Below are 16,975 nucleotides of genomic sequence, written 5' to 3'. Positions count from 1 at the left end.
CAGATTTCACTCAAAATGGCTTTTGTTTACAAAAAAATTTTTAAAAACCACCCTCAAAGGATGAAAAATCTCCACCACTGAAAGCATTATGTAGATAAATAAGGCACGAAAATAAGAGCTACTTGGATATTTCATGTGAATGTGGCTTTTTTTGCCCACATTATATAGATCATTTATTGTTTTCTTTTGTATAGCACAGTGTGTTCTGACTTTGTCTTGGTTAGTGTCTCTTAGCAGGTTTTAAAATTTTTCCATATTTTGCGTTTTTAAAAAAATAATCACGTACATCATATAGCATAGAGGCCCAAATCCTTTTGGAGCATTACAGAAGCACAAATCAAAGTTCCTCCAAAGTCCCTGCTTTCATGTTTATGGAGGTAAAACATTGGACTTGGATTCTTGGAGCCTAATAACTAAAATAAGGAACAGATTAACTGAGGGTCAACTGTATTCTTTTCATTCGTGATTGTTTTACAGTAAAATCTATTGTGAGTTGAAGAAGATTTATACTATGCGGTACTTAAATACCATTTTGTGGTATTTGTACAATTTACATGAGAACACGCATACGTTTTAAAATGTTAAAAATAGTTAAGCCTTGATGGTGTCTGCCCCCGTCTCATAAAAGGAAAGGGACAGAAACGAAGAGGCAAATAAACCCAAGATGGCTTTGTGGTTTTGTGACACCATTAGTAGAAGGATTTTCTCAGGGTTGCGAGTAAAGAACATGGGGAGGTTTGCAAGATAGAAGTAATTTTATTCCATTTCTGCTACTGGATTTCTAAGAATCTTAATCACAGTTTGGGGAAACAGAAATTTTCATTTGACTAAAGAAATTTTCATTTGACTAAAGAACTACGATATAGCAGCACAAAACATTTCAGAATCATAATAGTGAAATACTTTCTACTGACTTCAAGAACAGTCATTCTCATCTACAGCCATGCCACCCTGAACAAGCCCGACCCCATCTGATCTCAGAAGCTAAGCAAGGTCAGGCCTGGTTAGTACTTGGATGGGAGACCACCTAGGAAGACCAGGTGCCGTAGGTGTAAAAAATAAAAAATAAGGGATTATAAACTGTCAAAGTCCTTGCAATCTGTAAAGTCAACCAAGGGTTTTATTATTATTAATAATAATAATAATAAAAGAACAGTCATTCTTGAATCCTTCCTAAATGAGGCAGTTATATTTCATATTAAAATATATACTCTAGAGAAGGAGACTCTAAAGTATATTAGGTAATGCATTTCAATCGGAGACAACTAAAATGTAAACCTAAGCCACTTATGCTTTTATTAAAACCTGTTTCTATTTTTGCTTTTGTTATTAATGGAATTGATAATGAAGATTCACTGTCTTCTGAAAAATTCTCCGACTTAAAAAAATGTTTTCTTAAAGTTATTCTTCAGTTTTCTTATCTCCAGGCTTAATAGGCTTAGTACTTTAACCTTATCTTTCAGGTGTAATTTTCTCACTCTTTTAAGTCTTTTCAATTCTTTTCCAAGCTTCATTCATCTTAAAGTAGACCTGGTTTTAGTTAATGTGCTCAAAATTGTTGTTAACAAATAAAGAATTGACATTACTTTTCCTTCTCCAACTCCTGATAGCATTATCTAGAAGGTTTAAGAAGTGCATTGTGTAAGCAGGGACTAAAGTCACAATTGTGGTTTCATTTGTATTATGTCAAATAAAAAAAACGCAGTACATGGCTTTGCAGAAACAAGAGGGCCTTGAGGAAGAAAGGAAGGACAAAGACAGAGTTGTCAGAAGAACCTAAATGTAAGAGGATAGATGTTCTACTCTTATTTTCACTGGTGGAGCCGAGGCTCTGAAAAGTTAATGCGAGACATTAGAGCATGTTTTTGTACGGATGGAAGCATTCCATAATAACAGAAGCAAAGTGATTGAGGAGGTGAGAAGGTATGGGATCCAGCTGTGGGGATTGCATTTTGGTACACCAGTGATACTAAATACAATATAGCTGAAGAGATGCAGAGCGGGAACTGAATGCAGTTGTAATTAGGTAGAATTGATGGTGGAAAGCCAATGGTGGCTGCTTCAATTGCCTCTGTAAACGTCATCACTGAGAATGATGAGAAAGCTGGGGAGTAGGAGAATTGAGGGTAGAGGAAAAATATGAACTAGTAATTTAGGAGAATAGGAACATGAATAAACTAGGCATGTATGGTAGGATAGTCCACTTGAGGTTAGTGGCCATGAGTTTAAAGTGAGATCAATTAACACAGTTGTGTTCTTGGGTGGTCAGGGAAGTCTCAATTTTAGCTGTTAATGCTTTTCATTATTATTGTTTGGGAGATATTTCTCTTTGCCCATTGGCTGTTTGGATAACCTCTGGCCTTGGAGAGGGAATGTCCAAGCCTGTTGCTGCCTGGAATCACAACCTTGAACAGTATCACAGCTGATAAGATATAACAGAAACAGGAGGAGGTGCCTGGAGAAGAGAGAGGCAGTTTTCTCTTAGCTGGAGTTTGCTCCCTAAAAGTTGAAGATAAGAGCTTCAGGGAGGCCAGGTTACAGGTCAAGAAGCAGGAAGGAAGGGTCTTAGGATGAAAAGCCAACCTCATCTTACCCTAGACAGCAAGTCTCCATTCTATTGTTGATTCTGGGAGTAAAATGGTTTCCTTGGTTACTGGAGCCTGTTTATTCAGTCAGGCCAAAGAAGCAAGTATGCTCATGCCATGTAAGTATACAAGCTTTACTTAACACCTTCGATATGGTCACATTCTCTTGGAACTTCTTCCATCTGGCTGTATTATTAATCTGCTCTTTTTCCCCCAGGCTGTTTGTTTTCTTGTCATTGGGGCTTCTCTAAGGCCCATCTTTGGTTCTTTCCTATGATCTGTTTAGACTTTCGCTCCTAAAACGATGAACCATTCTCTTGGTTCTAGCTCTCCCCTAGGTTCCCACCTTATGTTTCCAAGTAGCATTTAAACACATCTATAGAGATTTTATCCAAAATCAAAATCTTTATAGTTCCTCCGTCCGGGCTCCCTACACTAGATTATAGAACTACCATTCTTACAAAATTCCAAACTGGGAACTCTTCAATAACATGACTTCGTACTTTTCTTTCTCCGCCATGTCCAGTCTACCCCCAAGTCCTGCCTATTGCATTCATGCAATGTCATTTTCCTCCATCTCCTTTTCTCCATCCCCTTTGCTATTCTCCTTACAACCTCCAGCACCTCTCTCAAGGACTGCTGCACAGCTTCCTACCCTGTCTCCTCAGCTCTAGCCTCTCTGCTCTATGCCTTCACACTATCACCGATGGCATTCCACTGCTGCCGAGTAAAGCCCCAACTCCTTTACCTGGCACATATGCTTTTCAGTCATCTGTCTCTAGTCTTTCCAGCCTGATTTTATATAACACATATATCCTTGCCACATTAGTGGCACAACAAACTACACCTCTGTGTAAGCATGCTGTGTGTGTTCTCTTTCTTTCACATCTTTTCTCATGCTATTGCTTCTTTCTCCTCTCAATCCTTTTCCAGTTAAATATTCCTAACCCCATATGTAAACTGTGGATGGCATTGCCACATATTGTTTCTACCTATAGCTATAATATAAATATATAAAATGTGTAAAACACTAGCTTAAAAACATTATGTATATAATTACATGGACATACACATACATGTAATGTTTTCAAGTCGATTATCTTTTAGTGTTCTAATGTGAAAGAAATACCAGCACACTAAAGAAAATTAGGGAGATACATATAGGAAAGAGAAAGCTATAGTCCATGGAACACTCAACACAATACAAGCACAGGTAGGATATTAGTAAATTTCTTTCTTTAGATGTTTCCGGTTGAAAGCATCATGTCCAACTTTCCCTCTGGTTTCCAGCACAGCGTTGACTGCATAAAAATCACCCCATTCATCAGGTGATTTTTGATTTGAACTCTTAGGGAACACGAAATTGTGTTCTCTTATTAGTACTCTGATATTATCATTTAATAAAAGGACTAAATCATTTTTGTCCAAAGCAATCAAATTAAAACAATAAAATCCACAAAAGATTAACTTGTCAAAAGCTTGAAAGCTTGGCTTTCTCACCTTTCTCCAAGAAGACATTTTTAACTACTGTGTTAGTCCGTTAGTACGCCATAACAAAACAACACAGACAGAGGTGCTTAAACAACAGAAATTCATTTTCTCACAGTTCTGGAGGCTGGAAGTCCAAGATCAAGGTGTTAGCAGGTTTGGTTTCTCTGGAGGCCTCTCTCCTTGGCTTGTAGACAGTGCTTTCTTGCTATGTCCTCACATAGCCTTTCCTCTCTGTGCATGTATCTCTGGTGTTTCTCTTCTTATAAGGACACCAGTTATGTTGGATTAGGGCCCCATCCTTATTACCTTATTTAACCTTAATTACCTCCTTAAATATAGTCATGCTGGGGGTTAGGGTTTCAACATATGAATTTTAAGGGGGATATAATTCAGTTCATAGCACCTATAGAAAACTTTTACCTGGTCCTTCAACACATGACAAAATATACTGATAGGAATTATCATATTTTTCTTTGCTCTGCTAACAATAGAGGATTTGGAATAAGAAAATGTAAAATGTTGCCATGAGTTTATATTAAGTGTCAAGTTAAAAAATTCTGAAAGATTTCATGTGGCTGAATATTCACATTGAAATTTTGCTTCAAGTAAAATTGTGAAAACTTTAAAATTCTGTTTTCAACAAAAGTAATATCGAAGAATTCCAGTTACATTAACCGAATTGGTTCCCAACTCACATTGACATGAAAGGAAGGCAGAGTCGGGTCTGGTGGTGTGGCAGCTGCAGTCACAGCTTTGCCCATCCAGTTTCCAATCCCATCTGGAAGAGCAATATCGTCTTTCTAAGAGATAATTTTATACTGGATTGAACACAGAGAGCAAATCCTGTTCTGATATGTGTAAGGCGTTAACATTTCCAAAAGAAAGTCATGGTGCATTCTTTCCTGGGGTCACCAAACAGCTCTGAATATGCAGGGGTCTGTTCACTTTTCCTCCGATTTCTAAAGAGTAAGGAAAGTGTTCCACATAAGAGGATTAGTAGATATACTATGCCATCATAATTGGAGGTTATGATTATGAAGAAGAGAAGCATATACTGCTTGTCACTGGGAGGAGGAAGTCAGCCAAGAATCCTGATAACAAAAGCTCTCAAGAGGTCAGAGAACAAACACCCAGGTGATCACACTGGAAGAATAAATTTTACAATACAGCATTTGGTTCTTATACTTGTCAGTTTGCTCTGTGAATGCCCTCAAGCTGGAAGCTTGCTGTTGGAAGAGTGCCATAGAGATGACATCAGGGAGGAGCAAATAAAGCCTGGAGCAATAATCAACTGTTCATCACTGGCCAGTCTTCAGCATGTAGAAAACGTCTATATTTCAGAGGCCTGCTATATTTTTTAGCACTATGGAATTTGCTTGGAAAGTAAAATAATGGTGCTTACAATAAAGGCAGCCAAATTAGTGCACATACAATTGCTATGGGATAAGGATAGGAATGTTATTAAACTTCACAGAAGTCTTCAAATCTCATTTTACAGTTTCGAAAGCTTTTACTTTCAAAAATATTCCATGAATTAAAAAAATACAAATGCATAGAACATTGTTTCCTGCCAGCTCTCTTATAGAGGTGCTAATGAGCAATAAAATGGTCACCAAGCAGGAATTCAAATATTTAAGTGCCTACCATGTTTTAGGCACTTTTTTAAATACTGAGAACACAATGGCAAGCAAAAGCTGCTGGTCCCCTCACTTCTCATTATACCATTATTGAAGAAACTAGACTTTCACTGCATTTAAAAATAAATCTGACACAAAGGTCAAAGAAGAGAACACAACAGAAATTGGAAAAGATTTAGAACTGATTGTTAATGAATATACAAGAACTTGAGGGATACAGCTAAAGTAGTGCTTGAAAGAAAACACATGGACTTAAAATGCACATGTTGGAAACTAAGAAAGGCACTAAACTTCACTAGTTATCGGGCAGATGAAATAAATCTAAAACCACAATGAGATACACAACACTCTCACCAGAATATCCAAAATAAAAAGAGGATAGTATTGATGTTGGTGAGAATAAGGAGTAACTTGAATTCTCGCACATTGTTGGTGGAAGTCTGACTTGTTATAAATGTTCTGGCAAACTGTTTGGCAGCACCCACTCAAACTGGTCCTGTAGTCATCGGCCAGATGTTCATAGCCCATTTCTCGCTCTCTGCTTTACTATACCAAACTTTAGTTAGGCCTCTCTCCTCCCAGCAGGCCCCTAAACTTTGGCTCACCCCCAAGTTTAAATAAGCACTAGAGCACTAAGGGTCAGAACATCCCTCTTTGACAGCTCATTCTGAAAACTGGTCAACCGCATAGAAAAATACTTCCTGTTAAAGCACCTGATTTGCCAGCTGCTCATCCTCACCTTGTGCCTGCCTCCTCCATAAAGTCCCTGCTGGTCCTTCTCCCTTCTCCCTCGATATATAAAAAAAGCCTTTTTCTGTTTTATTTTGAGACAGATTTCTGAGATGGGTACATTGTCCCTATTGCAATAATCTTTTTGGATACAGTCTTTCCTTATCTAAATCTCGCTTTGTTCATTTACTATCATACAGTGGAACACTATTTAGAAATAAGAATAAGTGAGCCAAAGCTATATGATACGATGTAGATGAATCTCACACATATAACGTAGAGCAAAAAAGCAAGACCTAAATGACCATAGACTGTATAATTTCATTTTTATAAAGTTCAAAACAGGAAAACTAATCTATGTTGATGGAAGTCAGGGTAGTGGTTCTCTCTTGGGAGGCGGTTGCTAGGATGGGATGAAGGGAAAGCTGCTAGGGCGCTGATAATATTCTGTTTCTTGATCTGGATGCTCATTTCATATAGTGATAGATTTATAATTTGGTGAATTTTCTATGTGTTTTACTTCAAACAAAAATTTACTTAAAATTGAATCATTTAGAATCACAATTGATATTTCTCAAGCAAGCTTTATGAAGTAAAGACAAAATGGCCTTAATGCTTTCTAACTAGCAAATGAATATTTATCATTTATATGTGTGACTTAAATAGTGATGGAGTTAGAGAATAAAATAAATTAGCTCACAGACAAGTTAACTGTCAAGATGCTGGAGTGTTCATTACCACGTAAGGGACTAAATTCAATTTCCTAAGTATAGTCTAACTAATAGATAAAAAATTTGCAAGTATTAATTTTTGTAACAATCACAGCTTTTTTATATTCTATGGAAAAATGAAGTCAATCGAAGATTATCGTGAGAAATCTTATTATCAGAAAAAGAGAGAAATTAGAAACAATTTCATAATGACAAAATATGACAGTACAGTTATGTATATATTTAACGTAAACAAGAACTTCTGGTTACCTGTTGTTAGTGTTTTATGGTCACAGGAATATAAATATCCTCTGATCTTTATTTTCTTATTTTGTATAGTAACAAAGATTAACTAGTTCAGTTACATTTTCAAGAGACCTGTCTTAATAGTCTTATTCCTTATCAAAATTTCTTATTAAATAATGTTTTGACTTACGACTTAAACTTTTGGTCGTAATTTTAACCAAGGCTTTACAAACACATAAGGCTTATAATTATCCATTTCCATACATTCCTGTACAAGTATCAGATGTAATTAAATAAGTCATTATAAAAATTAACTTAATTACAAACTATGATGGATGCTATAAAGGAAAAGTATACAAGTGCTACAAAAACATATAACTGGGGATTGCATTAGTATTTAAAAAATTATTTCAGCTTTCATGTGAAGATTTGATTGTTAAGTGGAGAAAAATAAACGAAGGAAGACGAACCGGGAAGCTTTGACAGCTGCGTGGGCAGGAGATGATGATAACTCGCAGAAAGTTTTGGCCTTGGACATGGAAAGAGTAGACAAATTTGAGGCACTTGGGAGGTAGAAATCTTTCATCAGACCTCATACTGTAGCTACGTAAAACTCTTTCCAGGTTCCAGGATACACTGGCTTTGTTTTGCTTTGTACCTGTTTCTTCCCTGGATCATCTTTTTGTTTGTTTGTTTTTAATGTTTCATCTATCTATATCCCACTCATTCTTCACAACTTTGCTCTTCCATGCACTCCCCTGGTTCCCTGTTTTTGCCACTGTTGTCACACTCATCACAATGACTTTTAGTCATCTGCTTCTTTACTGGTCTCTCTGCTGGACTGTAAGCTACTTGAGATCAGTGTTAATTGAGGTCTACTTTGTTTCTGTCACCCCAGGGCTATGGCCATGACTGGACCAGAGCAGAAAATAAGTACTTATTAAATTACTAAATGAAAAATAGATTCTTTTATCATTTAAATGATGACACTTAAACTGTTCTTTCACTTAAAATGAGAGAGTAAAACCAGTTTAAAGCTGATACCAATTCCTGGACATGTTAATTTTTTCAGAGGTGAGGAGGCTATAATTGAGATGGGGAGCAACACACTAATGATTATGATGAGATAATGGACAAAGAAAACCAGAGTGACTGGCCAGTGCGCCTTAACGCCTGAGCCATGTGATTGATGATGGAATTTGGCAGCCGTGTCACAAGTCCTGTCCCTCTCTCAACAATCTCTAAAATTCAAGGCTACCTCCAAAGAGAAACATCTAGCCTTCTCCCTGCCACTGAGGTATTTTTGTAGTCACTCACACCACTCCTCTCCTCTTGGTGGTATAGCCTAGACACACACACACACACACACACTCTGCACTAGTCCTGAATAATCAGCATTTTTAGCTAGTTCCCTCTATCCTTACCTCTTGATCTGAAGGCTTTAATCTTTTGATTTGAAAACACTTTAAAAAGTAGAGTAGATTTTTTCCATGGAAAAGGGCAGGATAGTCTGTGTGAGATGGGTGAGGATATTTGGGGTGAACCTGGAAAAAATCTAATAAGTGTGAAGCTCAACATATATCCAATATACAATAATACTATATTAAAGGTATAACTGTGATTTGTGTTATTAACTAGGTATCTAGTGTTTTACCCTCATGAAGTCTACTTAAAAGGAGAGAAGGGTTCGAGTCAACTATTATTTAAATGCTTCCTTTGAGATATCAGTATCCTCATTTTATATTTAGTACATGCAAGCTTAAGGGACTAATTTTTACTTTAAATTTTGTCATAATATTACCAGGTAGATGTTAAGGTCCTTTGAGTCTGAATAGCCAGACTTTTAGCTACTCCTATTTGCCTCTGGCCCTGGGCTGTATACGTCTGTGCAATCAGATCAGACTGGGGAGATGGGCTAATTATTATTAATAGCTTCCATTTAATTGAGCATTAAAGCTATATGCCAGGCAATATTATTAATAGTTTCACATATATTTTATTTACTCATTACAACAAATCTGTGAGAAAGCTATTATTATCATTTCAATTTTACTGATTAGACAACCGAGGCTTGAGTAAGTTAACTAATTTCCCCAAAGTTACATATACAGCCAGCAAATGGTGGAGCCTGGATACAGTCCAACATTACTAATTTCAAAGTCAGGTAGTTCTTGTAACCACTGTTGATTCTGCCCTCCAAGCTGCCTTCCAGATTTAGATCTGGGTAGAGAAAAACAGACCACCAAATTGCATGTGTGTATAGGGGAGCAAGGAGAGAGAAAGAGATGTTGGGGTATTTGTTTATGTTGGGGTATTGGTTTATATAAGGCCTGTCCTTGGCGTGGTCCCAACAAGTTCCTCTTCATTTATATTTGATGCTCTGGATGAGTTTAAAATCTTAAAATCTCAAAGATGACCAAATTACCAAAGACAGAGAAATAATCTGAGAATCATGAAAAAATATCCTTCAGTAGAAAGGAATAGGAACTAACAGCATGTGAAAAGTCATAAAATTGATTTACAACAAAAAGAAGTTTTAAAAAAATTAAGTGGCCTTTTTGTCCTCAATGACATGAAATAGATGAGGTTTCTCTGTGAACTAAGACAAGGCCAAAATGAAATGGAGACTAACAGAACGAAAAACCTCATGAGATAACATTTTCAACGATGGCCAGAAAAAGACACGAAACTGAAGAAAACTGAATCAGTAATTTATAGAAAAGTTTAGAAAATTATTCTGAAAGTAAACAAGAGTAATACAAAACTGAAAAATGAGAAAGAAGATAACCATCATTGTGGAGAGACCACAAAATTTCAATCTGTGAAGTTATACAAAATATCCTCTTATTATATACTAAATGTGTATAGAAGCTGTAATGATATCACCATTTTCAATCCTGGCATTACTAATTTGTGCTTTAATTTGTTCTTAATAAGTTTGACCCACAGTTTATTCATTTTCAAAGAATCAATTTTGACTTTGTTGATCCTATGTTAGTTTTCTGTTCCATCAATTTCTGCTCTTTTTATAAGTTCTTTCCTCTACTTTTGAGGGGTTTAAGTTGCTATTCTTTTACTAAATTCTTGGGATGGATTCTTAGATCATTGATTTTCAGCCTTTGTTCTTGCCGAATAAATGCATTTAAGCCTATATATTTCTCTCCGAAGTATGACTTTAATGGAATTCCACACATATTTTCACTAGCATTAGTCTTTTCAAAATATTTTCTAATTTCCACTGTGATCTCTTCTTTGACTCAGAGGTTATTTAGAGGTTATATTTTATATTTTACAAACATATGGGAATGTTCTGGTTATCTTTTTATTATACATTGATCCGTGGTCATTTAATATATTCTGTGTGATGTCACATTTTTTTGAAATTTGTTGAGTTGCTTTATGGCTTGCATTTTTGAAAAATTTTCATGTATATTTGGAAAGAATGTGTGGTTTGTAGTTGCTGGGTATTCAACTCCATACATTTTAACTGGGTTGTTCAAATATTTTATGTCACTTTTTGTCTGCTTATTGTATCAGTTATATAGAAGTATTTAAAAAATTTTCCAGCATGAATGTACATTTGCCTATTGCTTCTTATGATTCCATCAATTTTGTTTTATGTTTTCAGGCTACATTATTAGGTAATAAAAATATATAATTATTGTATCTATCTATTAAACACTTTTCCCATACTGTCTCTTTTTTGCCTTAAAGTATATTTGTTTCTCATATTAATGTAGCTATACCAGCTTTCTTTTAGTTAGTGTATTAGTTATTTATTGGTAACAAAGCACCCCCCAAACATAGTGACTTAAAACAACAAATATTTATTGTTTCTAATAGTTTAAGGAAGTCAGGAATATAGGAGCAGCTTAGTCTCTTATAAGGTTTCAGTCAAGATGTCAAGTGGAGCCGCAACTTGGTGAGAAATTTAAATGGGGTCGAACAATCCACTTTCAAGATGGCTCACTCACATGGCTACTGGCCAGATGCTTCAGTTTCTTATTGGCTGTTGATAGGAAGCTTGGTTCCTCATTACATGGACCTCTTCATAAGGCTACCTGAGTGTCCTCCTGATATGAAAGCTAGCTTCCCACAGAGCAAGCGATCCATGGAAGAGAAGTCAAGGAGGAAGCCACAGAGTACTTTTACCACCTACTCTCAGGGGTCACACATATTTGCTTTTGCCACATTCTATTCATTAGAAGTGAGTCACTAAGTGCCACCTCGAGATGAGAGGAAAAGGGCTTTACCTTTGAAAGAAGTATAAAAGAATTTGTGGGCCTATTTTAAAACCACAATTAGTATTTACATAGTATATTTTTTTCATACTTTTACTTCCAGATCTTATGTTTCCTTACATTTTAGATTTAGCCCCTAGTAAGTAGAATATACATAAATCGTATGCCACTCTGTCAATCTTTATCTTTTAATTGGAGTATTTAGTCCATTTGTTTAATGTTATCATTGAGTTTAAAAGGTTGAGTTTAAATCTGCTGTACTGTTGCTTGATTTCCGTTGGTCCCCCTGTGTGTGTTCCTTTTCTCATCTTTCTTACTTTGAGATTAAAATGATTTGAAGCTAGGCTTCAGTCCCAGTGAGGAATGGTCTATTTCTGATTCATCATGATTCCTAAGGAGCTGCCTTTCAGGATCCTTACTGAAAATAAGACTGAATTCCAATTATTGCCTCACATGAGTCAGTTGAAAGTTCTGCTCTTTCCTGGGCTCCTCAGCATCCTCTTTCAGAACCAGCAGATACTGGTGTGGAAAAGAGGCCCAAGCTGAGCTGACTTCTTCGTGTTCCTTTCTTTCCTGAGATTTTGTTTCTTTATTTCTTCACTGTCTTGTTGGCCCCTCAAAGCTTTCAAGCAGAATACTTTAAAAAATTATATTCTAGTTGGTTAGTTGGAAAGTTTGGTCTGAATTTCTTAATTTTCCCTTGCTGGAAGTGAGATTAGTCATTTAATTTTTACAAATGATGGAGTAAGTATTATTATTATTCCCTTTTACTGGTGAGAAAACTGGCTTCAGAGAAGCCAAGTAAACTGCTTGAGGTTACATTTAAAAAGTGGTAAACAGAATTTGAATCTATATCTTTCTGTCTCTAAATAAAAAACTCAAATTCATGCTATTTACATTAGCTAAAAGCAATTTTGGCTAATATTCTCCCTTAAATGGAACACACTCTAAGAAGATTTATTACTGACAATTATGCTTATACTTCTCATCAATTATAAATGTGTATTTGCAAAATTGAAAGTCTGTTTTATAGCAGTCTTTAATTAATTTCTCTAAAACATAGTTTGACTTTCCTAAGATTTTTGATTTACAGTTTATAATTCCTTATTGGTACTGACTAGCAATCAGTATTTTATAAAACAATGGTACTTTATCATAACCCCAAAAATGTTATTTTTAAAGTATAAGTAAAAACTGAATCTCAATTTTTGAATTTCCTAACTGTTATTTCTTTATTCCTTATCCAGGAATCATTTTAAAGAAACTCGGTCTTACTTCAAAAATCTCATTTATCATCCATTAAAATTCCACTGCAAAACAATAAATTCCTTTCCATAAAGCAATATAACTACGAAATTCCACCGTGAGTTATTCGTCTTTCAGGGATGACATATTTTAGAAACCTATATAGGGCTTTAAAATGTCAACAAACATATATGACATACATTGTTATCAAGACGATTAAGCTGTAACATATCACCATTATTTAATACTGAAGAAAAATTCTTTTTTTAATCATAGGACACATTTAGAAAAACAAGTTCTCTGCTTATTTTTACTGATAAGAAAGTGGAATACTTTCTTTAGCAGAGAAATCAGGTTATTTCTATCTACCTTTGCACTCATGAGGTTAAAGTTGAAATCAATATTTTAGAAAAGGTAAAATAGCAAAGGCTAATAAGAACATATTTCTTCAACAAAATGGACTATGGCCCTATGGACTGAGAAACAGGGTATTTAAAGTTATTGTGTCAAGGGTTTTTGTGTCAGGGTGCCCTAGAAAGCATCTGACCTCTAAATAGACTTGACTTTTTTTCTCATGTGTTGGTGCCACCCAGGAGAGAAGGAAGTGAGAGAGCCTCTTAGGCCAACTGGTGCAAGCTGTAAGGAAACAGAATACATGGAATCTGATTTAAGATTTCTAGCTTGGGCAGTTTATCTTACTAGGCTCAGGAGACAGGCAAGGATCTGGAGAGTGTCTTGCAGATGGCTAAAGAGTGTGCATTTTGCTGCACCTGTGTTACAACGATTAGAACCAAAGCTCTGTGCTTGGTGGTTGGAGAGGGAAGATATGGCCTTTGAGGCAATGGAAAAACCAAGTGCTAAGGAAGAAGGTGAAAAGGTGCCTGGGGTTCACTGAACTCAGTCTAACATGCTTTGGTTCTGTTGGGTGAAGGACCATAGGTCAGTACAGGTCCCGGAGAGTCGGAATTATATGTTATATTTTCATGGTTTCAAATACCAAGTGAACAAGAAGAGGACAAAGAGGGAGAAGTATTTTATGGAAAAATATACAGTAACTGCAAAGATATTCCCTTTTAGTGGAGCTTTTGTCCCTAGGTTGTAAATTTCTTGGATTCTAGAAGCTTGAGGTGGTAGAGAAGAGGAAATACAGGCTGCATTGAGATAAACTTGTCTTTTTTGGGAACTGCATAGGCAAATCACATGAAAGTTTACCTTGGACCTAATGGCAATACTTTGGGGGAGGGTTGGCCTACAGCCAGCTTACACGGATTTCATCCAATAAAGTCACTGGTGAGGCAGTGGACCCTGAGTGTGGTGACTACATTTGTGGTGGTGAATGTGGGTTCCCGGGGCGGAGAGCTGACGCCTCAGTGGCCAGCCTGACTGCCAGTGTCTTCAGAATTGCCATTCGACGTGCCTGGTGGGAAAACCCAGAAAACTGCTTACGAGAAAAGTAATCAGTATTGGGAATATGCCAGAGGCATAGAGTGCCAGTGTCAGATTATTTCTCTTCTAGTCGGTATTTTCCCTTAGCTGTCCCCACCTCCACAACTGATTACCCTGGAGAGTTATGGTGGGTGGGGGTAGAAAAAACGTGGATGTGAAATAGAGGTGGATCATGTCTGCCTTCCTTACTGCAGGTGTCTCAGCTGGAAGCAGCACTTATCCAGACAGAGGAAGCTTTAGCTTCAAACAAAGTATGAAATGAAATTGTGATTATGATACTGGACTGGGCACCTAATTCTAGATTGAGACTGACCAGAGGACTTTTAATATTCAAAAGGGATCAGAAAATTACGAGTCTAGGTTAGGAGAGAACGACTAGCTTCTAACCCACTGAGCTAATGCAAGGGAAGCACTGAGGAAAATAAAGTTGCTTCGTCATTGTACCTTTTTGTGTTTTGCTCCATCAAGTACTAGTTATAGCTCATCCGAATGTCTTAGCCTCTATCAGTCTGTGAGAGTCTATGTAACCACATGAAGATGAATTTCCAAACTGCCATGGCTCTTAGCTCGTACCTGTTCCTACAGGTTACCACCCATGACCTACTTGCTCAACCAAAGTTTCCCTGGGTCACATTCGGGAGTTTTCCAGGATGTTGAAGAGCTTCCTGGGGCCTCTGTACAGGGTACCCATCTTTGCTTTGTGCTTCCTCTGGGAAGTCCATGCCTGTGGGAACTGAGTGAAGTTCCTATCTTTGGAAGGCGGGGATTCTGAGTGTGGTAAGCTGACAAATGGCCCCCAAAGGTATCCATATTCTAATTCCTGGAACCTGTGAACATTACCTTATATGTTAACAGGGTCTTTGCAGATTTGATTACGATAGATTGATTGAGATAGGAGATTATTTTGGATTATCTGGGTTGGTCCCAAACATAATCACATATATCTTTATAGAAGAGAGGTAGAGGCATATTTGACACAGAAAAGGAGAAGGTGATGTGAAGAGGAGGCAGAGAGCGATTTGAAGATGCCATTCTTGAATATCGTGGTGACACAGACACAGTCAAGAAATGTTGGCAGCCACCAGCAATTGAAAACTCAAGGGACAGTTTCTTCTCTAGAACTTGCAGGTAGAAAGCTGCCTTGCCAAATTCTTGATTTCGGCTGAGTGATACTGATCTCAAACTTTGGGCTTTCAGAACCATTAAAGGATATATTTCTGTTGTTTTAAGCCACCGAGTTTTTGGTAATTTGTTACAGCAGTCTTAGGAAATTAATACATTGAGCTAACGCTATTCTCTCCTTCTCTGCAGAGCACAGGCAGACACTATGGGGCAGGCTCCATTCTGGATTAAATTTGGACATCTGAGCCCCAAATCAGATGTCCTGCTTCAATGATCTAGTTGTCTTTTCTTTTGCCAATATCACACTGTCATGGTTATGGTAGTTTCAGTAACTCTTGAAGTTGGATAGTGTCAGTCTTCTTACTTTGTTCTTCAAAACTGTGTTGACTATTCTGGATGTTTCATCTTTCTCTATAAATTTTAGAACTGATTTGTCTATGTTGACAAAATAACGTGCTCAGATTTTGATTGGGATTGCATTGAATCTACAGATGAAATTGGGAAGAACTAACGTCTTAACAATATTTAGTTTTTCTATCCATAAATAATGAATATCTATTTATTTAGATCTCGGATTTCTTTCATTGGTTTTATGTTTTCACTCACATAGATCTTGTACATATTTTGTTAGGTTCATAACTAAATATTTCATTTTGGGGAGTGCTAATGTAAATAGTATTGTGTTTTTAATTTCAAGTTGCAATTGTTCATTGCTAATATATAGGAAAGCAATTGACTTTTGCATATTAACCTGATATCCTGCAACCTAGCTATAATTGTTTATTTGTTTCAGGATTTTTTTTTTGTTTACTCTTGGGGATTTTCTACATAGACAGTTTTATTTCTTTCTTCCAAATCTGCATAAATTTTATTTTCTTCCTTGACTTATTGAATCAGGTAGGGCTTCCAGTATGATGTAAACAGGAGTGGTGAGAGTGGACATCCTTGCCTGGTTCCTGATATTAGTTGGAAAGCACCTAGTTTCTCACCAGTAAGTACGATATGAGGTGTAGGTTTTTTTGTATGTTCTTTTTCAAGTTGAAGCAAAATAAACTTTAATAGCAGGATTTCAGGCACCAGTGAAGGATATTGTTTTGGGCAGGGGTGACTCTCAAATCTTACATCACAGGGCTTCTGTTACATATGAGAATGGTCAAGCATAGTAAAAGAAACATCTTTCTTCTAGGTAAACAAAAAAAACCCCTCTCGATCCTCCTCAAAGAAGCTCTTCTTTAATACAGACAGACCCACTAGTTAATACAGTGAGTTCTGTTTCATTAATTCAACTCAAAAGCATTTACTGAATTTTCCCTAACACCTTTCTGCTTCAGAAATGCAAAGATAAGCAGAACAGAACCCCAGTACTCTAAGAGTTTACAGTGGAATAAGGGCCTTTCAGGGATGGTGCAGGGTTTGTTGAGCAAGAAGAATAAGACATGTCTACATATATCTAAACTGCAAGGAAGAGTATTTTAGACTTTGGAATAGTATTTACAAAGTGCTCTTTAAAACTTTATTATTGG

General features: G+C 36.6%; 1 pseudogene; it reads left to right on the top strand.

Moving 5' to 3' along the window:
* Window positions 1-933: 933 nt before the first annotated feature.
* On the top strand, window positions 934-1,052 carry LOC120586376 (uncharacterized; annotated as a pseudogene).
* Window positions 1,053-16,975: the final 15,923 nt, after the last annotated feature.

Source organism: Pteropus medius, unplaced genomic scaffold (genome assembly GCF_902729225.1).
Source record: "Pteropus medius unplaced genomic scaffold, Ma_sr-lr_union100, whole genome shotgun sequence".
NCBI classification, from domain to species: domain Eukaryota; kingdom Metazoa; phylum Chordata; class Mammalia; order Chiroptera; family Pteropodidae; genus Pteropus; species Pteropus medius.
Note: the sequence above shows the minus strand (reverse complement) of the source record. Positions and strands in the feature narration are given on the sequence as shown.